The sequence below is a fragment of the Dermacentor albipictus genome, chromosome 2, assembly GCF_038994185.2.
Source record: "Dermacentor albipictus isolate Rhodes 1998 colony chromosome 2, USDA_Dalb.pri_finalv2, whole genome shotgun sequence".
Lineage (NCBI taxonomy): Eukaryota > Metazoa > Arthropoda > Arachnida > Ixodida > Ixodidae > Dermacentor > Dermacentor albipictus.
In genome coordinates, this window is record NC_091822.1 from 122,625,426 (window position 1) to 122,650,112 (window position 24,687).

Genomic DNA, 24,687 nt, shown 5'->3' on the forward strand with positions numbered 1-24,687 from the left:
TCCCGGCCCACATTTCGACATTTATTCAAGAGCACCTTCAGGGTCCTCTGGAAATCATCTGGATACCTGGTCATGACGGACTGCCGGGGAATGAAAGAGCTAATCAGCTCGCCTGCGAGACTTTGAACCAGGCACCCTGCATTCCGCGACCAGCCCAGACGAAAAGGTGGGCTCCCCTGCTTCTGCGGCCATATCAAGAGGCAAGACGCAAGTTCCCCAAGCTCAACAAAGTGCTCACCCGTGAACAGGGTGTACTGATTCGTCAGGCTCAGACAGAAACACTCCCTACACCAGCGCGAATGCACCTCCTCCGTGGTCTCTTACCTGAAGATCCCCCACCCTGCCGATATTGTGGAGAACACCCGAACACATCCCATATCCTCTGGTCCTGTGGACCACCCCCACCTCCCCTTCCTGCCCCCACAAATCTTTCCCCTAAACCCCATGCCGGGTGGCTGACAGAAGCAGCCAGCGTCGACGACCAACGGTACCTTGCGGCGTTTATCAGTGCTGCACTGAAGAATGCCGCAAGCGAGGCTCTGGACTGAGGGCCTTTCCACCATACCAACCAACATGAAAATAAAGTTTTTCTCTCTCTCTCTCCATGTCACTTGTCACAACAAGCACTCTCAAAGAAACCTCGAAAAAGAGCTCAATTAAATGAAACACTAGCTCCTTCAAAATCCTTCCGTTAGTTGAACGACCAGTGAAGTAGTAAGCGATCACTTGCTTCCATCTTGTGTTTAAACCCCCAACCATAAACGCAAGGGCATGGTTGGCGACATTCGCTGTTGATTCTGGTAGAGTCGTACCTCCAAAAAGACAATCGAGAGAGGGATCATGTTCGAAGCCCTGGCTGATCTCCATTTCGTCCACGAAAAGCACACAGTCTTTCTCGATGTTTTCAATTGTTTCCGCCTTGCGTTTTAAAACTTCCAACACCTCAGTGAGGATGCCAGGCAGGAAACGAATGTTCTGCATTCTTCGAATCAAGGTCATGTTTGAAGGCAGCGGATATGACAAAGACCTGAGAAATTAGTAGCCTGTCGTACAGCATGCATGCTTGATTTGGAGAGCTACTTGTACAGTCTTTTGCGACCACTTGCGAATCCTGGTTTTTGTTGCCAGAGCCTTTGTTTGATCTGCAGCAAGAAATGTTGATTTTAACGCATTTAGTTCTTGTTGGCAAACTTCATTTTTTTTGTTAAGACTCCATACTTTTGACCTGGTTTGCTCATGCAGTCGTAACCAATTTTTACACTTCTTCTTTAGGTCGCTATTTTTTTCCCCAGCTAAGCATTTTCTCGGCGCAACATCAACAATGTGGGAGTTGCGCCACCTGCAAACATAAAGGCAGCTGGCGTAGTTGTTTGACTTTGTCGAGAATCAGTGCCTCCTGCGTCATTTGCTACAATGTTGGAACGCAGATGTGGCAGAATGGCTGCTGACACACCATCACGGCTGGACTCAGGAGTGCCGTCTGTGTCACTTGCTGCATTGTTGGGAAGCAGATTTGGTGCCTGCTGACGCACGATGACATCTCAACTCGCCGGTGTTGTCTGCACCGTTCGCTGTCTTGTCGAGAGGACTCTTGGACTGTGCATTGTGGTCAGGGATATTTACGTCGCCAGGATGTAGAGGCAGCTGTGGAACGTCTCCAGATGTGCAAACACGTTTGGTGCGAGAGGAATTTGCAGGTGTCAAGGCACAAGTGCGCCTCCTTTGGGGACGTCCGGTGTTTTGGAGCGGCTGAAAAAAATTTAAGGACGCAAACATCACTTCAACGAAATGTTTGCCTGTGCTTTCTTATTTAGGAGAGAGTAAAAATTACAAGGAAAATGTTAGCATTTTTTTCTAAATGAAACGCACCACCCAAAGCATTTTATGGACCCTTTCAGGTGCTTCGAGTAAAAAAATCACATAAGAACAAGATACCTCCGTGCAATAGGGCTAATGAGTTCAGATGCTTTTTTTTTTGCTAACATAACTTAGAATGACGAAATGGAACTTTTTTTTTCTCTTCCAAAATAGATTTTATATATGTACTTAGAACGATAAGGAAACAGAGTTGGGACAGCATCCGGCCTCAGGTTTTTGAATCCACCTAGCTTGTTCTGTTGAAAACTTGCATCTTCAATATGTGCCTGGAATAAAAAAAGACAATCTTAACAAAATTATTTGAAAACACAACAGGTTGTTTCAGTTGCTGGAAACTTAATGCATTGAGGACCCCAATGAAAAATGTATTACCTGTTATATTTGTAATTAAATATACAGGCCAAGCAGTCTACATTTCCCAGTGATACACCAAACGACTGACAGAAAGCGCATTACCATATACGAATTACCATATACATATCAAGTTTGTTTTAAACAGTATGTGAAAGAAGTCGTGCCCTACATCATAATGAAAGACACACGAGTGCATAATTATGTGCTTGTTGAACAAAAAATATTTCGTCTAAATAACTTGGTTGTTCGTGCCTAAATCACCATAAGCGATCTTATTAAATCACCACAATCGGCCTTTACGGCCAGGCTTGTTTGAACTACGTTTGACAAGTTCCGTTGACTGAAAAAAAAATCTATGCAGATCTCTGCACGACCGATCGCTGGCAAGGGAGGACGCTCAATCTCCTGCTTCTATTACCTACTGGTATCAAAATTGGTCGTAACCTCTTACTAACTGATGCACTACGGGAATTTTTATGTGGAACTTGGCGACAAAAAGCTGAAATGGACAAGTGAGCACTCAAACGCAGTTCGGCAGTGCACGACAATGGTTTTTATCTTTTGTAACCGGACCGGCCAATTACTTTTAATAGCACGGTGTAAGAAAGAATCATAATCATAAGTTAAACCCCCCTGTCATGATGTGCAATAGGTTGCCATGTTCACATCATCAAGGACTTTCGAGTCCACGGCGCGGCGCGAGCTTTGTGCGCGGTGAAGACGACGGAGACGACGTGCCATGCGGCTTTTGCGCGATCGCACCCAGCGCTGCAAGAAAATACAAAACAGAAAATAAATACCTAATAACAGAAGTCCACGGGTGACTAGAGAGAAAAATGGCTGTGGCTTAGCTAAGGTTAAGCCCAGGATGCGAAGCATACTAGCCTTTATTTTAGTTGTTGAACCACTGTTTAGCCTGGTGAACTGCTGTTGCTTGGCTATATTTGGTTCGGCTAGACGAAGAAGCAACTCATGCGTTACTCTGCTTCGCCTTCAAGAGTGGAACGCGATAGCGTTCCCGTCGACCCGCCAAGGGGTGTAAGACAATGGGCTACGGCGCAGCGACTACGCGCCTCGCATTGGACGCGGTGAGCGTCGAGCAACGCAGCGTTCGGCGCGGCTACGAAATGTGCGCCTGAGCAAGCGACGCACGCCTGAGCCTTAGAAACAGTTCGTTTCTAAGCCAACACCGCATTCACTAGAGGCGCTTTTGTACCGCTTTGAAGCATCGTACTCGTGGCTCAGTGGTAGCGTCTCCGTCTCACACTCCGGAGACCCTGGTTCGATTCCCACCCAGCCCATCTTGCAAGAGTTGAGCCAAAGCCACCTAAAAACAAGCGCAGCTGCTTATATACCACCGCGACGCCGCGAGCGACGGCACGAGTTGGCGCACCGTTTCTCCTCTGTCGTGACGTCACGGTGTCACGTGGTCAGCCTTGAAGGCGACGCCGCGAGCGACGGCGCGAGTTGGAGCCCCGTTTCTCCTCTGTCATGATGTCACGGTGTCACGTGGTATGGCATGGGGTCAAATGTCATTGAAGGCGACACCGCCGCGCCTGAGGAGCTGGGTTGAGCTCTCGTAATATGCTTCGCATAAAAGAAGAGGAGGAGGGAAACGAGAGAGAGATACGTAGGTAGAGGGAATTCGGTGGAAGACGGCCTGGGGTGCAAAGGTGTATGCTCGTGGAGCCGAAGAACCCCAGCGCACAAAGCCTTCACCCAGCCGCATCGAAGCTTCCCCGATGGTCTGGTGTCTACCGGGCACGACGTAAGCAGGGACCGTTCGAGGAAGGCTGCTGGGCTGCGGAGGCGCGTGCTTGACGGGCTCCTGGACCCGGGCTCGTAGAGGCCTCTACCCAGTCGCGTTGTGGTTTCCCGACGACCCGTGGTGTCTCTACTGGCCACGGTGGCGGAGACGGGGCGGCGTTCCGACAGCTTCAAGGCTTGGCCGTTCTCGAGCGTCACTGTGCTGCCTACGCCGTCCGGACTTCTAACCAGGATAAACAAACGACCGTGGTGAACTTTTTTATGCGAAGCATATTACGAGAGCTCAACCCAGCTCCTCAGGCGCGGCGGTGTCGCCTTGAAACCACGTGACACCGTGACGTCACGACAGAGGAGAAGTGGCTTTGGCTCAACTCTTGCAAGACGGGCTGGGTGGGAATCGAACCAGGGTCTCCGGAGTGTGGGACGGAGACGCTACCACTGAGCCATGAGTACGACGCTTCAAAGCGGTACAAAAGCGCCTCTAGTGAACGCGGTGTTGCCTTAGAAACGAGCTGTTTCTAAGGCGTGCGTCTCTTGCTCAGGCGCCCATTTCGTTGCCGCGCCGAACGCTGCTTTGCTCGACGCTCACCGCGTCCAATGCGGGGCGCGTAGTCGCTGCCCTGTAGCCCATTGTCTTACACCCCTTGGCGGGTCGACGGGAACGCTGTCGCGTTCCACTCTTGAAGGCGAAGCAGTAATGCATGAGTTGTTTCTTCGTCTAGCCGAACCAAATATAGCCAAGCAACAGCAGTTCACCAGGCTAAACAGTGGTTCAACAACTAAAATAAAGGCTAGTATGCTTCGCATCCTGGGCTTAACCTTACCTAAGCCACAGCCATTTTTCTTTCCACGGTTTTGATGAGATGAACTGGGACTCTTCAGTTAACTCTGTACATTTGCCAGGGCTACGTTAAGCCACAAGTTTATGTATTGAACTTGCGCGATTTCCTGCATGCCCTCTGGTTGCAATTCCGTGCAATGGTTCCCTTCTTGGCAGTACGTTGGGATATTGTAGGCTAAACGCCATAGCGCTGTTTTCCACTGCTCTGGTTTCTGCTTTATAAACTGTGGTTCTTGTGTGTCTTAAGTTGCAGCTGGCTTTGTTCATTTCTGGAACCGAGGCAACACCTCAGCTTGTTAAATAAGATACGAACCAAATTCGGTACACCCCGTGCGTAATTTGAGCAGAAACAACACAGCGAATTATTTTTTCGTAGATCCAATAAATATGCAGCACACTACGTACAAAGTCGATTGCCGGACGTACAGCTGAACGATGCATAAAACTCTGAATTGCAGAGCATTCCAAGATTGAAATACGGCTGCCAAGTTAGAACATGTTCTACAATCAGGCTTAGTTATGAACATTTACGTTTCGTGCCTTCTTAATACGGCATAATGGAACGCATAGCCTCCACTTGCACGCACGCTGCATTACAGCTCGGCTACGGGCGGCCGTCACGGGCCGCTATAAGTCCACGCTCACAAAAAACATACAGGTATAGGACACTTCAAAAATGTCGAATATAGCAATAAGTATACGCGCGCAAATACGTGGTGAAGGCGAGGTATAATACTCACAGCGCAAACACAAGACGCAGCAGTGAGCTCCCAGCGATCCCTTTTCATTTGCACAAGCCAACGCTTTCTTCGGTTAGGGCAAGCCGGGAAGCGATACATTCGTGTGCCCTTCCTGCAGTGCTTCGTGCATTGCGGAACGCAACATCTGGGCATTGTCGGTTCTCGCGTAACTCTAAACGTGCTCATGGTGTCATTAAAGACTTCCCGTCGAGAGCGAAAATCAGTCAACAACAGCAAGACGACAGCCTTTTGCGCACGAAAACACCGGTCAATGGTTTTGGTCAACTGGTTTTGGCAACACTGGTCAACGGCGGGCGGCGGCACGAGCAAGGTCAAAGGGTGACACCACCCTAAAAGACGGAGGCACGCGACATGTAACCATACTGTTGGGACTGGGGCTTCGTGGCCTATGTGATGTCGACTTGGTGTCGTGCCGGGGCAGGCATAAGGAAAAGTTCAGCTACGGAAGAAAGTTTATACACATATTTACATCTTTGAAGGAACTCAGCGAACAGACTCCGGCGCTCCACGCGGTGGCCAGGATCGCACTTGAACTGAGACGGTAGCTTCTTCCCTCTCAAAGGTCAAGGTCCAGTTGACAGCGCAGAAATGTCAAGGTTGAGTGCTGACAACCAACGGCACCTCTGGCAACATTTCTAGGAATTCGGCAGTTCGTTGAAATCCCGTTCTCCGAACCTGATCGGGGTGGAAGCGTGAAGACCGCCGGTGCGGTGTGAAACGATTTTGACGATTTTGTACAAACGTACTGAGTCGTTAGAGTAGGTCGTTCTGATCATTAATTGACGCATCTGAGTGCTCCGCGTAAAGCATGTAATTTATTGTAAGGTTTTAAAAATGTACATCGCTGCCGATTGCAGCACACTGCTCGGCGAATTTTTTCACCGGAAAATCGCGAAAAATCACCCAATTGACGTAAGTAGGGTGAACTATCCGATTGGCTGCCCAGGACGCGTCATCGATATTTTTTCCACTTTTATGGCGAACAAATGATGTTCGTAATAGTTGGAATGTTAGTTAATTTGTTTCTATGGAAACAAAGTAACAGAAAGAGAATGCACAAGAACAATTTCTCACTACACTTAAGTACTTCCGGCACACAGCAAGCGTCGTTTGCTTGTGTTACAACGTGCTCCGTCTTGACTAGAGCTCCGCGGTCAGTGTCGGTCTGTCTTTTCGTGAGCACCATTAATCGCCTTCCACTGTTGTATGAATTATAAGACTACGTTGTATACAAACAAACAAATTAATGAATGAATGAATGAATGACAAGAAGATTAAAATAAATAAATTGCGTAACTACGCCTAAATAGACAAAACATTGGTGAATGGTATGCGTTGTTAAAAATGAAACGTGTAAACTATTAACGCTCTGTTGCAAAGAAAAGAACGCTAGGCAATACTACGTGTCCGCATACGCGAAACAAATCGGAATTACGCCCCACGGCGCCGGCGTCTTTCAGAGGCGTTAAAGTTGGCTTTCTGGCACTACACCACACCACTGCAAACAGTGGTGGCGCAGTCACCACTCAGGTCGCGGACCGCGAGCACGCGTTGGCGGATTCGCACGAACTAATCGCATTGACAGTCTCGAGCTGGACGTCGCATCGAGGGCAGGTACACAAACAACAGGCGCTTGATGGCTTCGCCTAGCTTAAAACAAGAGTCGCACGACAAGGAGGCTACGTCTTGGACTTGACTCACGAGGCATCCCTTGTTCGACCAGCGTTGGTAGGTTTCTCTTCATCTTCCTGCAAACATGTATTCTTCGGATGCTCGCTGTCATGTCTCTCCTTAATTTCCATGCAAGAAGTACTGCAGGGAACTCTGGCACTGCGTTCATTCTGCTATATATAGTGAGACATAGGAATGATATCTAGTGCATGGGTTTGTCTGACCTTACTGCTTGTGGTTCCAAACGTTTTTCTGTCGTTCTTAATTACGTTTTATCGTTCCCGCGTTTCTAAGCACTCGTAGTTTTCTGCACAAAGCAAGCCATTTACTCTCTGCTCACGTGCATAGTTATTACAGATGTTCACATATATAACGCAATATTTTGCTGAAAGTTATCAATTTACAACGTCGCGAAGCCTTTTGAAGCGAGAAGGCAAAACGTTTACAGAACTCCACGTACTAAAATCAACCTTCTCGAACTGGTTTAATCGGCTTGCTTGCAGTTTCCACAGACACTGTAGCGCCCCAGTTCCCCCTGGCTGTTCGTTGCAGCAGAGCTCTACATTTGCTAACTATTGCTGTCGGCTATAGTGTTTACAGACCTGCCGGCAGCACACCTGCGAGCAACGTGTGGCTCAACTTCCCTAAAGTCCGGCGTGAGTGCTCCCTTATACAGTTGCCGCGGCAACAATCAGCCACCGGCTGTGACGTGCGTTTGATAATTTGCGCCGAGTACCAAGTGTGCCATGTACGGGCTATGTCGCACCTCCAGCTGCCACGTGACGCTTCTTGTTCTTCTTTCTTTTGTTCCTTCTTTTTTTTTATTTGCGTCATCTTCGCGTTCACCTTCGGCTTTCGTCGTGTGTGCGTTCGTACTTCACCAACCAGCCACTCCCAAATTTTTCTTTCTTTCTTCCGTTCCGTGTTTACTGTACGAACACGCACACACACACACACACGCTCACATACACACGCACACACATACACACGCCACATACAAGGGCACACACACACACAGATTCCGTTCGCCAACGCTCATCCCGGGCACGCACCCGTCGCGTGGGAAGCCGTGGCCTCGAAGCGTCGCCCACACGCGCGCTGCAAACCACGGCTGGAAAGAAGCAAGAAAGGGCGCGCGCGTCGAGCGGGCCTTTGTTTTCAAGAACGCGCTTTCGCTGACGGCGAATCGCAGCAGCTCGCCTGGGACAGGCCTTTTTTTTAGAACGACAGAAAGCTGAGCTAGTTGGTAAGGATTCATTATGCAAACTAGAAGTGCATTATGCAAACTAGAACTAGAAACTTTTTTTATACATGTAACGTGTTTTATTTTAGAGTTAACAGAACATTATTTTTTAACTTGCCCGTGGGGTGGACGTAGCAGAATCCTATACTTCTTGAGCTGTATTGCACTCAGTGAGCCAGCAAACAGACTTCAAGTACTTTTAAAGGGTGTGAGAGCTCGCTTCAGTTTCGCTGCCTTTTATGCATCAGCTGTCGGGTTAGCACTCATATGTGAATGATTTTTGCATTTCGTCCTCATCATATGCTGTCGCCGTGGTCAGGAATCGCACCCATGACCACATGATCAGCAGCAGGGTGCCATAATCCACTGAGACACTGCTGAAGGTACATCCGTTTTTCATATGTACTACGCTAAAGGAAATAGTTGTTTTTGTTTTTGTTTTTAGGGGCATGTAGGAGAGACAGCGTTGGTGGTAAGCCACGAAGTGACTGAAAATTATGCAGCGGGAAGTCCAGACAGCCCTTCTGAAATAATCCATCAAACGAGTACCTGTTATGCTCGTTCTCGATCTCACCATATTGCCATATTTAGAGTGCGGCTCTTCGGCGCCCGTTCCTGCAGCGAGCGTCGGCGTCCTACCTCGTAACCGAGTGAACGAGCACCGCGTAAGATGAGAGCGAACGCGGAGCGCAGTGGGAGATCAAACCCGGGGATAGCGAAGATAGCACGAGGAGGAAAGTGCAGGAGGAGGGCGCAGCGGAGCCATGAGGCGGAAAGCGGAGGAGGAGGGTATGGCGAAAGCGAGAGAAGAAAAGCGTAGTGCCACGCAAGACGGGCGTTGCGGCGACGATGTCTACGAGATGGCGCCAGAGTAGCGCGCGTCGTCTGTATGGAAACAAAGCGCTGCATGCGCGGAAGTTTGTCTGCGGCGGCTGTTGTGAATCGCGCCCATGCGTCACGATTAGCGAAACAGTACGGCCACGCTTCGTTCCGTTTGCAACGTGCCGCGTGAGTCGCTGTCCGCGCCAATCAATATTAGGGGCCAGTCCCACCAGCGGAAATGATCGCGCCGCTGTCGGCGTGACGTGTTATGAAGGATCACGCGGACACAGCGGCCGCGTCGGCTGCTTCAGAAGCGGCGAAGCAAGCTGAAAAATGAAGTTTAATGTCCCACCTGCGCTGCGGTTATGATCAAGTGGGGAAGTTTTCTAACGCTTCGGGTGTCTGCTTGACAACACTTGAAAGCACTATAATAGGTTGTGGCAGCCTTTGAAGGCGTGCAACGTGGTAGCTAGGCTACTGCTCGGTACCGATGTGCCGGATGTACGCAACAGAGTCCGGCGTCAGTCTTCACACACACTCGCAGGACAAGAAGCTGAGAGCAGCTTGGTTCGCGAAACTTAAGAGCCGGGAAGCAGCCATCGGCCACAACTCGAGTGTGCAGCAAGCACTTCTGCGAAGATTTCTGCTGCGGCGCCGGCACTGCGATGTCCGGTGAGTAGCAGAAAGCGCGCACTGGGAGGTTCGCCCGCGCGCGCTGCCCGGCTAATATCGTGAAGGTTTGATCTATGAACTTGGTGATGTTAGGTGCTGTCAAGATCACTGGAACGGAAACGGAACGGCAAGAAGCACATTGAAGAAAGGCATGGCGCATGCTCACGTTTGTGATAGCACCAAACAATGAATGTACTGGATTAAGAAAGAGAAGCAGCAGGAAATTTAATTGCTCGCTGAGAAGACCAGTAAACATAGAGTGCGATGCAACTTGAGAAGTAATGGTATTGAAAAGTCCAAGAATTAAAACAGAAAAAAGAAAAGATTGAATTGTCGCAACGGCACATCACATGTCGTCGTAGGCGTCGATCGAAGCTCCTAGTTATAACGTTTTTTTTTTAAAAAACAACTCTCATAGCATCCGCGCAGCAATGGTTGCTTGTGTACTGTCAAATGATCACATGCTACGGCTTGAAGCTCACGACACGGTGCGAAAACGCGCCCGCAGCGAAAGCGAAACATTGTGCAAGGACATCCATGCAGACGCGCAGTCGGTCGCTGCGAACGCATGAGATCGCTGCATTCAGGCTTCATTCTTTTATGCTCCATTGGGTTATACAGACAGCCCCCTGTAAGAACACATTTCACATGGTTTGCTCTCAGCGAATGCCTACCTTTCAACCAAGAAAACGGTTTGGGGAACTCCACCACGGCGACCGCGCGCAGTGGGCGTTCATGTACGTATTCAGTAAAGAGATAGCGTCTGTAAACCATCCTGCGATTTCTGTTTGCCCAATATTATTATTTTTTACAGTTAAAGCTTCTCTCGTCTCGTGACCCTGTACTTACAGAAATGTCCCGGAGGGCTCCCGCGTGTTTTTATTGAGCGCCGACAGCCCAACCTATGAGGAGCGCGCCGCGTTGTCCCACGTATACTGTACACAAGCGAGTCCTCGCCGCCAGTATCGCGAAATGAATGCGCGTATACAGCTGCGCTCAAATTTTGCTCTGGGGAGTATCGTAATCGTCGGTGAATTTTTGTAACAACTATTTTCTTTTTTGTCGCGTAAAAGCATTTTCTGTTACGTAAAATTATTTAAGTTAATTAGCTCGTCGAACATCCTACATACTTCAAGGCACATTGAGTCACTGGTCGCAGTTCCAGCAGGCAAAAATTGGCACGTGTTGGTTGTTGAAGACAGGAACACTGAGGGAGGAGCATGACGTCACACAATCAAGGCCATGAAAAGTCGGTCGAATACGTGATCGCATCGGTTTTAATGAATCCCACGGCCGTGGGATTCACTAAAAAAAAATCTGGGATTAAAAAAAAAGAAGGAGAACATCTGGGGTTTAATTAAAAGTGTCAGCACAACGTCCAATGATGAGGCACTCTGTAGCGCGAGGCTTCGGACTTATTCTGACCACCCGGGGGTTATTCGACGTGAATCCTATAGATATATAGATGTTTGTGGCGTCTCTCCCATTTGGCTTCCGCCACTCGCTACGTATATAGGCTGCCCGTTCTGGCACTGTTGTCAACTGCGAAAGGCTTCATCTCAATGTGCTTACCCGCCGCGGTTGCTCAGTGGCTATGGTGTTAGGCTGCTGAGCACGAGGTCGCGGGATCGAATCCCGGCCACGGCGGCAGCATTTCGATGGGGGCGAAATGCGAAAACACCCGTGTGCTTAGATTTAGGTGCACGTTAAAGAACCCCAGGTGGAGAACTACGGCGTGCCTCATAATCAGTAAGTGGTTTTGGCACGTAAAACCCCATAATCTAATCTAGTCTATCTCAATGTGCTTGTGCAGCACGCAGCGCATTTCCGTTATCTGATTTCGGTTGCGGAACACGCGCACCTAGCAAAAAACCCCACTCGCGATAAGACAAGAGTAAGTCCACAGCGCGGCGGTGTATCATTGTGGACGTCCCCGTACGTAATGCATGTAAATAAAAAACTGCGAGGCGTTACACAAAAGAACGATAAAGCGACACGGGTGCCGGGCTAACGACTGTGAAGGTTTATTGCGCCGTTTGCGTTGCAAAGTGAGACGGGAGGAAAACAAGTCATCGTTAAGAAAAAAAGCCACGCAAAAGAGACGCAAGAAACAAAAGGCGTCCATCTGTCACCCCGACGGGGGCGCTTCGACCCAGATACCCGATTTCGCGCTTCTGTCCAAAGGCGGGCTGACTCATGCGCAGCCGTTCTTTGCTGTTCAACAGGCCTGATAAAGTCGGTGAGTTATAGGTGTAGGCATACTGTTCTTTTTTTTTTAAGTTCGCGCGCGTTAAAGTACAATGTAAGCGCTCGATCATGCGCGAATAAGCACCCAACATATGCATCACAAACTCTGGTAAGGCTCAAATTGGTTGATGTTCGTTCTAACAGCGCAAGCAAGGGACGTGAAGAAAGGCAGCCCAGAGGCAAGCACTGATTCGCAAAGGAGTGTTAATTATTGAAGGAAATTATATATATATATATATATATATATATATATATATATATATATATATATATATATATTAGTTGAATTAAAGAAATAGTAAATGAATGGAAATCGAAGTGGATGAAAAAATAACTGGCCGCAGGTGGGATACGAACCCACGTCTTCGCCTCAGGCGTGCGATGCTCTAACCAGTTGAGCTACCGCGACGCCGTTTTCCCATCCACTTCCTTTGTTAGATGTATAGTGCCTTGATATTTGAATGTATATGGTTCGCACTTCTGGACATTGTAACGCGATGCCCTAAATGTTGAATGTATTCTTCCTCTTTTCTGTATGCACGCATTTCAATGCTTGGGGATTTCTATGTGAAGTTTTGTATGATTTGCTGACCGCTACATGAAGTTGCTAGTGCGGAGGCCTGCGATCTTGTCAAGCTGCCGTTATGACAGCTTTTCCTGCAGGCATCCAGCATAATGTATACACGTGACGTGAATAAATCTATAATTATTATTACTATTATTATTATTATTATCATCATTATTATTATTATTATTATTATTATTATTATTATTATTATTATTATTATTATTATTATTATTATTATTATTATTATTATTATTATTATTATTATTATTATTATTATTATTATTATTGCGGACAGAGGCCTCTGTAGCGAAAGCAAGAAGGGCAGGTGACGATGAGGACACAGGGAAAAAAAATAGGGGGTTTAACGTGCCAAAACCACGATCTGGTTATGACGCACGCCGTAGTGGGGGACTCCGGAAATTGTAACCACCTGGAGTTCTTAACTCGCACCTAAACTAAGTAAACCGGTGTTTTCGCATTTCTCCCCCATCGAAATGCGGCCGCCGTGGCCGGGATTCGATTTGGCGTTCTCGCGCTTAGCAGCCTAACATCATAGCCACTAAGCAACCACCGCAGGTAACAGAAGGAAGCTGCAAAGGCATACATATGTATACCGACGGTTCTATCTCACCTACCAGTGCAACTGCCGTATTCGTTGTTCCAGCTAAGCAGGTCACAGTTAAATTCAAAGTGTCACACATGACCACATCTGTGGTAGCCGAACTTGGAACCCCCCATGTCGTTACGAGCTACGTCACCGAAGAGCCGGCACAGAAGTTGGTCGTATTTTGTGACTCTAAGACAGCTCTTCAGAGTATGAAGTCTGCCTTACATCACAGAACATAGGAGCAAATGATGTCCGACATCAGGGAAGAACATTCCCATGCTCTGGAAACAGGGCTAACATACTTTTTCAGTGGATTCCTGCTCATTGCGGATCGTCGGCAACAACTTTGCTGACAGGGCTGCCCGGCCTGCCCACGAAGTCATCCAGACGCGTCCATATACCTTCGGCGAGGACGGACGTTGCCAGGGAACTTCGTCTGCTTTCACGCAAAAGGTCACAACCTTTGTGGAGTTCAAGTGCCTTCAATTGCCAATTGCATTAGCTGGATCCCTTGCTACGGCTGCAACTGCCATATAGCCTTTCCCGCTGCGAAGAAACAACCTTGCTCTGCCGCTTGTGGCTGGGAGTGGCGTACACGAACGCTATAGCTTACTCCTGTCGTATAGGGATGACCGAGAGCCCAATGTGCGACTCCTGTAGGTGCCAGTACACCATCAAGCACCTAAGGACAACTTTAAGCCGACTGCACTCGAGGCTGTACTCTGAGTGAACGTACTCGGACCGTGGCTACACCCGTCACTGCCACAAATAGCGATTCGTGCGCTAGCACACTGCTTCAGGTGCACTGGTTTAAGAGACCACTTATAGTGTCCCTGTGCATCATTTCACTTGCACTTAGTGCTCACTCTTCCTCTTTCCCTCTTTCTATTCCCCTTTCTCTTACCCCCAGTGTAGGGTAACAAACCGGACGCTCCTCTGGCTGGTTGACCTCCCTGCATTTTCTCTCCTTGCTTTCTCTCTCTCTCTCACACACACACTGTGAGCCCTGGAGTCCGAACACCTACTCTCTTCGTGTTCAAGTGAGTCCCGCGTGGTCTGCCTGGTTTTCGAACGCTCCGCGCAACCTGGACGGGCAGACGCGGTCCGACGTGGTGCGCCTCGCTAGCACCAGGGAGCGCCGCCACGACGCGACGCGTCGGTGTAGCGGCCGCGAAACGCAACACCAGCCGGCGTTTGCGCGTGCGTTAGCTGCGGCGGCCCGTAAACGCAACTGCGAGCGTCCCGCGCAAGCGAGCCGTGCGTGGTGGTGGCGGAGGATACCTGTGCGCGCGGCGGCAAACCGGTTGCCCTCGCCGACGACCCACGCGCCGTTTCGTAGTCGGCGGTGGTGTGTGCGTGTGCGTGTGCGTGCGTGCGTCGAGCGCGCGCGCGCTGTACGCCTCCGCAAGCAGTCGTCGGCGGAAGCCGAGGGGCGCGTACAGCAGTCGGCAGCCGCCTTTTCTGCTGCGCGCCCGCGCCCCGACCACGACGAAGACGACAACGACGAGCATCGCGGCGAGCCGAGCACCTGTTCCCGCCGCGGCCAGCCGATAGAGCGTGCGTAGGCTACACTCGAGAGTCGCACGTCACCCGCGCGTCACGCACACTCCCGAAATCTGCGGGGTTCCAGCCTCCGGTGCTAGACTCTCCGTGGTCCCGTACCTGTGGGATTCTGGAACCCGGACCGCCGGTTCGCTCGTCATACCAGCGGCATCTGAATCGGCTTTTGGCGTCGATAGCAACCCGGTGTACACACACACCCGCGTCACTTTTAAACTCCCCGGGACTCCTGCAAACCACCGCCGCCGCAGTGCATCTTTCCTGTGGTCTCCCGGAAAACGTTGCCCTGCGGTTCAGCTGCAGAAGCACCTGTCGCCGAAGGGGTGGCGGAATTGTGCGTGCTCGTGCTCACTCGTTTTGCTCTGTGGACCACCCACCGCTTTTACGCGCAAGCGTGCGTGGTGGAGTGACGTGTGACTGACGACCGAGGATCTGGTTCTTCTTTCCCGGATTGATTACCCAACGGTACTCGGCGAAGAAGGGGAGGAAGCTCCACTTGTACCAGCGACGAACAGCTGCCCGGAGGCGACGCATGAGGCCAGACCCTGCCTCGTAGACCGGTAGGTGGGAAATCTTCATCGGCGGGAATGTGCCGGGGCCGGCCTAATTGGGATCAGCGCGCTGTTTTAATGACAGCAAGAGCTCGCAAATGGGATTTGTCAGTTGGGTCCTTAAACTAGTCGCCCTCGTTGCTGCTGCTGCGGTGCAGCATACTTGTTATTTAGCCATCCGCATAGCTCGATTACCTCAACAGGCTTCTTGCATACTCGACGCCTGTGATGAGAGGTGGATGCAGTATTTGCTTTGGTGGGTGTCAGCTTGTTATAGCGAAAACGATTATAATTATTAGGATGATAACTTTCGTTACTTCACTAAACCACTTCGTATACGGTTACAATGTACTCAGCAATATTTTGAGATACGTTGCATTTAGAAGAAGTGACACTCTTTGTTTCCTCTCAGAGAACAAGAAACTGCAGCACAGTTGGAAAGCACACTATGACACATTAACGCTTACCATGAATACCTGAGCATATACTGTGACCCGTGAACATTAATATTTTTTGTCTATTCTAGTCTTTTACTTGTCGATGTGGGGATGAACGTCGTGTTCTTGACGAACTGGACAGTGAGGGTGGAGCTAGGACGACGTCAAACCCCCATGATCCTGAATCAGGTCGTGCTTCGAACAGCCATCTTTCATAGCTCACGAACCTTGTCATGTGTATTGTGACCGGTTCGAGACGGTCAAAAAAATTACCACCTCTTCTTTTCGAAGGCGCGTTTGCTTTGCCGCCGTGCACTCATCCGCTTTTGAGCGCGCCCAACGTCTCCATTACCGCCGGCCGCCTGCCACGGTCTTCATTGCGCGCTGAAATGGCGAAGTTTTACGCACTCTTGCCTATGCAGTGGTCGCCGATTCGGATGCATGTTGAAATACAATGCTCGAGTATCCGTCAGACCAGATGAAAAAAGAAAAATCGATCCGTGTTCTGCCACTTCCCTGCGCTTTTGAAAACTCGAAGGGGGTTTGGAAGGAGCTTGCTGTATACAAAATGTTTGACGACTTGCAGACGATTCGAAAGCTATCACAAATGCCATTTTCTACGGTTTGCCATGGTATGCATGTGGCTTGCCTTACGGAACTCTACCTGACGTATACGAATACATTCACTTATCGCTCGCAAGCAGCTTGCATAACCTTATAGCACACTTCATCCTGGCGGGTAGAAATGAGTGTACACACGTTACCTGTCGACGTTCATCATCTACTCGAGGACTGCGACCATATATGCTGCGCGAGTTTCCTGTCATAGTGCTACTTAAAAGCTGTCAATACAAGATTCACAGATCCACCTAGCACTTACCTATACATTAGGCGTCGATGTGGAGTTTCTGTGTGGTTTGCGACATACCGTACTGCGCTCGTCCTCGTTCCCTCACTTGTGATATTGTGCCTGCTTTAGCACACCTAATGACCTCGTGCGTATAATTATTTGCCTCTGTAAGGACCACCAAGAGCGTGACTCTTCAGCCTGGCATTTAAACATTCAGTCGTTTTACATGCGAAAACAACGATCACTCCGCAGTTAATTGGGGGACCTCGGATTCATTATATGCTAGCTGGGTTTCTTTAGCGTACACCTAAATCCACGTACACGAACTTTTTTTTTTCATAACTCCCCCACCGAAATTCGGCAGCCGCAGTGGGGATCGAACCTTAAACCAACACGAACGCCATAGCCGCTGAGCCATCGCGGCGTGTAAAATTCGCACTTGTACATATATGTAGGGGGCGCACTGTCGGTGCACTTTGAAGGCGTGACCTAGGCGCGTGCAAGGTTTTTATGAGCAGTGTCGTCTAAGGAGACAATGCGCACTTGATAGCTGACTCACTAAGCATACCGTTGACTAAAGCTATCGCCTGCTAAGTCGTGAGGCGATCGCACACACACTGCACGCAGGCGTACAGTATGATATTCACAAGAACGGCCCCCTAATACATTTCTGCACTCAGTACGGAAGCCCTTGTGTTAAAAGAGTGTATACAACCTGACAAACCTGTACGTATACTTTCATCTGGACAGCCTGCACAGTTTTGGGCCACTTAGAAGTGAACTCGTCACGTCACACTAAGCGAAAAGAAATTGTGCCACAAATAGGCACAGACCTGTGCAGGCCCGACGGAGTCGGCCGGAGAAGGCAAACTGACGGTTCGAGACGCACGGCTCGCCGTGGACGACACCAAGCTCATACGCGCATGCAAATTTTTGTTTGCCCTCAGCAGCTCCCTTCGGACCGCGCCTGCCCGTCACCGCGTGTCAAGGTCGCGCGATTTTCAGGGTTGATCTCTCAGATGGCCGCGCTCTGGCCGAGGGCCCACCCCGCCGCGAAGCTGGCGTGTGTGGGGCGAAAGCGCGACGGCGACGTATGCACGGGGCCTCGCCGTCCCACGCGCTCGCCACAAGGGCACCGAGCATGTCGCTTATACGGAGCCGGATAATCTTTACCGAGCAGACGGCGGCCCTATCGGACAGCAGAAGGCAGCGAGTTCGTACAGAACTTATCCGCGAACGTTATGTTTTCTATTTAGTGAACGCTGATTGGCAGTCGTTCCAGTTTGGCCGAACGTATATATGACAAGGGCGGCCAGAACGAGACGCCGTGTTTTTGTGAAGGAGGGCGATGTGTGGGTCTTTTTCTTGTAAAAGCTACCGTCGAGTTTGGGCGGTGCTACGGACGCTCGTACATCCAGCCCGTGCCTATAAATAATAAATAGTTCGCTGGGAAAATGAAAGCTTCGATTGCCTATTTAATTTATTTGTGTAAGGCAAAATGCTGCTTGTATACGACAAATAACACCACCGCCAAGAACAACAATAGCTACTACTACTACTACTACTACTACTACTACTACTACTACTACTACTACTACTACTACTACCACTACCACTACCACTACTACTACTACTACTACTACTAATAATAATAATAATAATAATAATAATAATAATAATAATAATAATAGAAAGGAGAGGACATAATGTCTTTAAGCCAAAACATTGAGTTCATTGCCAGAGCTTTCGCGCACTCCGTACCCTAAATAGTTATTGGCGTGTTTCAGAGAATGCGATTTACAGTTCTTGTCTGCATCTCAAATCCTTTCTACCCGTGCTGTGCATTCTCAACTTCCTGGACAGGCATTGCAGTTTAAAAAAAAGTGACATAAGCTTCGAACACACTTGCGAAGAAAGATGGTAAATGCTATGCTATCACGTAAGTTGACAGGCTCGTTTTAAATTTATTTAGTAACTGTTACGTTACGAGCTTTCTATGCAGCTTCTATGCATATGTGTGACTTTCTGTCATCTGTGCGACGCTGTTTTCGTTAGAATTCGGTGAGCGTTTAGGTTTAATTACGTTCGACGTTTATGCTTTGTGAGCACACCAGCTTTATTGACTGGCTTTTCCATTATAATTAACAGTTTATAAAGCTATAGTTACAAGAACTACAAGCTTTTTACTCTCTGTCTCCTCTCGCTTATTCTCTTGCTTAGTCTTCTCAGCCTTTATTGCAAGCTTTGCTAACGAATGTTGATAACTTCATCTCGTTGTGACTAACAAGAATCAAGACCCTCTATTTGTCTTCTTCTCGTTGATCAGCAAACGTAGCTAATATGTGCATATACTTGCTAACCTTTCTAACAGGAATTACGAAGCATTTTCTTTTCTTTACGGAGCGTGCGTCTATGAAAATTCGGGATGAGCAGTTTCAGATTGCGTTTAGTTTAATTGTCATTGCGATCGCTTCTCGATAGCTCTGCTCATAGGACTATTGTGAGGTGTTGGAGGAACGCGGCCCAGCTGAAGAGACGAATAAGTAGTGAAGGCAGATGCGTGTCAATAAAGAAAGTATGGCTTGCGCGTTTAGACACTATTTTGTGCGAAAGACCAGCAACGAGGTAGCACGTTCATTCGCTTACTCTGAAGCTGGAGTGCGAAAGTACACGGAGAGTGTGAGCATGATACAAAGAATTACTTCAAGCAGCTTCACATTCGGGTGCCTGAATATGCCTGGATATGCCTGAATTAAACTGCGCGATGCGTCAGCAATCGTTCGCTAATGCGTTCAGGCGAAGCTTATCTTGCTAAGACGCGACCTTCTGTGAATATTTGTTTAATCTCTTCAATACATGGTGCGTCAAATGGGGATACTAAATTTAGCGACTCCTTTCACGGTCACTTCACGATGCAGGAACAGTAAGAAAGAGAGAGACACGTTTCAACTTGGGACCCACCCAAAGAGGAGAAGGGCTGTTTCAAAAGACGAGATGAGAAAAAAAAAGTACTGCACTGTGAAATGCACGAGTTTCGGTGTAATGCAAATCGAATAGATTTCTATTACGTAAGGCATACTGATACGGAAAGGCACCTTGGCTCTCTAGTGGCCCATATTCACAGTAACCTACCTATATAGAGGTTTTCAAAGCTAGCGAAGGGAAGTAGCTTGTCATTCCATAAGTGTCTCGATATAAAACAGGATGTCAGAACTGCAGAGACGCTTGTCATTCCTTAAGTGTCTCGATACAAAACAGGATGTCAGAACTGCAGAGACGCTGCAGTGCATACGATTCGTTAAATGCAGACCCACTTAATTGCTATGCCACATAGCAATTTCAGGCAATACTTTTTTTTCTTTCTTTCTCGCTGCAAATCCAGCTTTACATTGAAGCACGACAAAAAAGCGTGAGACGCGAGGTGTGTCGAGCGTTAACGGCTTGTTATTCAACGAACGTCTCCGAAAGGAGACCACGTGGAAGAACTGCAACGAGCTTTTATTTCTTTGCCGACCCGCTTCCTTTAATTATGCACGCCGACCGACTCTTCCCTTCTGACTTGTTCTCAGATTGCGAATGCGGCTCTCCATTGTTGTTTTGCCTGTACGATCAAGATCGCCATGGTCGCTTCGTTAAGTATGCAGCTCGCGCTGGGACTCCGTCGATAGGCGTCTGCAGCGGTCAGCTGAAAGCCTCCAGGATAAGCGCCGATGGCAGCTTCATTATTTTTTTTCTTTCCGCGCAAGGCTAAACCGGTCAGCGGTGCCCACGAGAGGCGTCAGGATGAGCTAATGGAGACGCTTCTTGGCGACCGCTCAGCAGAGATGCGCGACTCGATGTTGCACAAGCGCAGCAGCTCCTGTCGGTATAGGAAGCCCCCGCGTCTGGGAAGGGGAGATAGATGGCTGCGCGTACAGCTGGAAGCCACGTCGTGGTCGCGTATTCTGTGCAACGCGCAACCAGTCGTCGCTGCACAGTGTGGCTCTTTCCAGCCGCGTATTTCGATGGAGGCGAAATGCAAGGGGGCTCTTGTATTTAAATGAACGTTAAGTATCCCCAGGTGGTCAAAACTCTGTGGCCGCCCACGGTGCAGTACGTCATCCCTAATATACCACCACCCAGTTTCTTTGTTTCTTCCTTTCTTTCTTTCTTTCTTTCTTTCTTTCTTTCTTTCTTTCTTTCTTTCTTTCTTTCTTTCTTTCTTTCTTTCTTTCTTTCTTTCTTTCTTTCTTTCTTTCTTTCTTTCTTTCTTTCTTTCTTTCTTTCTTTCTTTCTTTCTTTTTTCATTATTCAATAATTATTCAGTTTCAGTACGTTAAACCTAAGAATTTAACTTTTAGTTCTTCTCATATAACGCCGCAGTTCTAAAACTAGCACACCCTTCTCAGGCAGATCAGCGTATGCTTTCTTGCTCATATTGGTAGGGGGAAAAAATTTTGTAGTGGTAAGATGTGCCGGAGGGTGGAGACTTGGAAGCGAGCGAAACAAGTCGCCTACGGGTGATATGGCGAGTGAGGTTACCAATCGTGGTTGAACAGAAAGTGAATTACACTTGAAAAGAAACAGAGAGCTTGCCTGTATATGCACCCTAGCTAAATATGAGCCGCGTAGTATATTTACCATAACAGTGACTCAAGTTAGGTGAGCCAGGTAATCTTATATCGCATATAGATTGCTTTTACAGAGAGGTCTTCCGCCAAGTTCCGGTGAATATATCTAACGATGGTTTCGTCGTTGCGACAGCATGTCTTGAACGGTCTCCTGAACAGCGACGATGCTCACGTCCGCTCCAAGTATAGTGGGCAACTGGCACAAGGATAGAACCTGAAAGGCGAAAACATTTTATTTTCAAATACTGAAACAATATTCGTCGGATAGGCGCGAACACTACTGCCTTGTGCTCAGCAGCCCTTTTAGTACCCGCGGATGCGCCAATTTGCTGAATTGTAGGCAACTCAGCTCCAACGTAAAAACGCCTCTTGTCTGACGCCCATGCTGCCGTGTTCCTACAATTCTGTAACAAAAATTGCGCTACTGCTAATACGTATTTGAAATGCCACCAATCGTTTATCATGGTACCCTTAACTGCCTCGAGGTATCCTGAATAGCACGTAGGTATCTCGTAGGATATTCTACAAGTGTCCGATAGAAACACTGCAGTGTGAGCTATAGAGAACAGGTAGACGATGATCCAGCTGGCATTAACTAAAAGAAGGACTCAGTGGAGGTGAACTTAAATCAGATAGTAATGGTAAAAATGATCGTGACATTCGCTGCAGGCGCGAAGATACTGAGCTTTGTTTCTTAAAGTAAATAATCACTCATTTTGATTTCAGATATTTATATTTATGTTTTAACTGTTTGCCGGTGTCCTTGCTATACGTATACTGTAGAGGTGAAACGGTCATTTCTAAATACCCGTAATTAGGTTGTTCTCAGTTGTTGCTCGCTTGTCGATTTAGGATGAAGAGCGAATTGTCACTAAAGAGTCAGGACGTTGGAAAGTTAAGGCCTCACATGTCTCTCAGCTTTCTTTGCTGTCCAACTAGCCCTTCCCGTTGCGATGCAACATTGCTGGACCGACTAACGCTGTTGGGAGGGATGTTTACAAAACGTTCATTACTTAATATATTATAATGACCACCAGCATTTGACTTTTGTTAATGAGATGAATCCTTCAAGGCACCTGTCGTGCGCCGGTCCTGTAATCTTGTAACTTGTAATCTCTGAACCACGTTAAATCGACTGGACTCCAGAACTTTTTCAGATAAAAACATGTTCAGACTTCAGCCACCTCCATCGCTGGTTCGAGAAAAAGGACTCGTGCGCTGCTGCAGTTCATGAGGTGCACTGGACTGAATGACCGTCTACATCCTGCTGTGCATCCTCTTGCTTGCGTGCGGTACTCACTCTCTCCCTCTTTCACGCTGTCTGTTCGCCCACACCTGTGTAGGGTGGCAAACCGAACGCTGATCTGATCGATCTTCGTGTATTCTCTTACTTCTCTCTCTCTGTCGTCCTCTGTGTGATGACAGACACCGGTCTTTATCTTTAAATAGCGCACTGGTAAGTTTCACCAGACTCCTTTCAAATACAGGAAGAACAATTGATGTTTGGATAGAGAATGTTCTTGCGCGAGAAAAGTGGGGTAGAGCGGGGGAGGAAATGGCGCGTTGGTCACGTCTGTTTACGCTATCATATTCGCCTCCACTGCGAAGACACGCCGTAAGTAAACATTCCAAGAATGTCATATAACAAATGCTTAAATGTGCGTGTATGTTTCTTTTCTGTTTATGGTTCAAACACGTTTTAGCGGATATTTTCACACAAATCGTCAACTTGTACATTCAGCTAACTTTAGGGACAAATGGACTAGCTTCTCCCAGTGGTAACGTAGGTGTTGTCACCTTGGGCTGCGGCTCTTTTGAACCCCCTACTCAAGCACCTGCTTTAGTTCAGCGCTGACAGACATGGCAAAGGAGAAGGAAATTCTTTCTTAATGCATATGAGCACGACGCTCACCATGAGTGGAATAATTTCTATTATTATTATATATATATATTGGGGGGCCTACGTATTTCTTGATTTACTCGCCTCACCGCACACAATCCTAGTGGCATTTCCTGTCCCGCCTCTTTTGTGTGTTTCATTCTGTGCTGTATCCACATAGCCGACCACGCGCGCTATCCGCGTGCCGCCCACATATGTCCTCCCAGCGAGAGCAGAGAAAAATCTGCTTTGGCCGTGTCTGAACGAAGACAGAGCTGCATAGCCAGTCGAGAGCGAGCCAAGCCTGCCGTGAACTACGCGCGCTCACCGTTCGCAGCCTATTCAAAAAGCTTCTCTCTCCGCATGAAAAGGGGTAGGAAGCCAGGAGAGGAAAAGGAAGACAACGGATGCGAGAGAGCAAAATGAAAAGAGAAAGACAACCTACACCCCCCCCCCCCACATACACACACACACACTCCCTTCCCACTTCCCGTTTAGAGTCCGCTACCGCGTCCCCGCCCTCACCCTCCGCTGCATTCTGTTTTGTTCTCCGAGCGGCGCTTTTTCCGAGACAGTGTGTCTCTGTGTTGTGAAAGAGGCAAGGCCGTCGTCGCGCGACAGGCCAGTGCCGGCGTTCAGACACGGTAGGAAAAAAGAAAACGAGAAACGAAAAAGAAAACGCTGTTTATGCGGTGCATTGCGCGCGTCGGTGCGTGCTCGAGTGGCGTGGCATTCGTAGCCGTCGCCGGCCGCTGGCTGCGGCCGCTTGACTCGGGAGACATGGTCGAGGAACCGTTATATACGTTCGCACTGGCCACCGTGAAATCGACTCGCGGCCGGCTGCGTTTCTTCTAGGGGGGCCCTTTCGCCGTACAGAGAGGAAGCACGCCAGCCGCGCGACCGCGTTTTGTCGCCGCCACCCAGTGAAAGAAACGAATGCGGCGGTATGCGCTCTGCGGTGTGTGTGTGTGTGTGTGTGTGTGTGTGTGTGTGTGTGTGTGTGTGTGTGTGTGTGTGTGTGTGTGTGTGTGTGTGTGTGTGTGTGTGTCCCTGTCGTTAGCGCGTCGAGAGTTCCGGCACGCGAGCGAGCGTCACGAAAACGCGTGCAAATGGCCTGGTCTGTGTGCGCGCCCCAGAGCGGGGAAAAAAGAAAAGAAAGCGAAGCGTGCTGAATCCGCCGCTGTCCCCGGGCCGTTCGTGCGCGCTACATTGTGTATACATATACATACGCTTCCTTTTAGGCGGCGCAACGTATATGGCCATTCCGCGCGTTTGTCATGGCGATATGGCACGAGATAGGGTGGTGACCAAAGACAAAAGGCCGCCGGTTGGCGGGTGGCGGAAACGTTTCGCACACTGCTGGCTGTTC

The 24,687-nt window shown here is 48.8% G+C and overlaps 1 protein-coding gene across 1 annotated transcript in view; it reads left to right on the forward strand.

The window, feature by feature from the left end:
• Positions 1–14,721: 14,721 nt before the first annotated feature.
• Positions 14,722–24,687, forward strand: part of LOC135910749 (enolase-phosphatase E1-like) — a 99,457-nt gene continuing 89,491 nt past the window's right edge. Inside the window, exon 1 of the mRNA XM_065442826.2 lies at positions 14,722–15,551. The gene's annotated coding sequence lies outside the window, so the exon portion shown is untranslated. The remainder of the gene's footprint in view (positions 15,552–24,687) is intronic.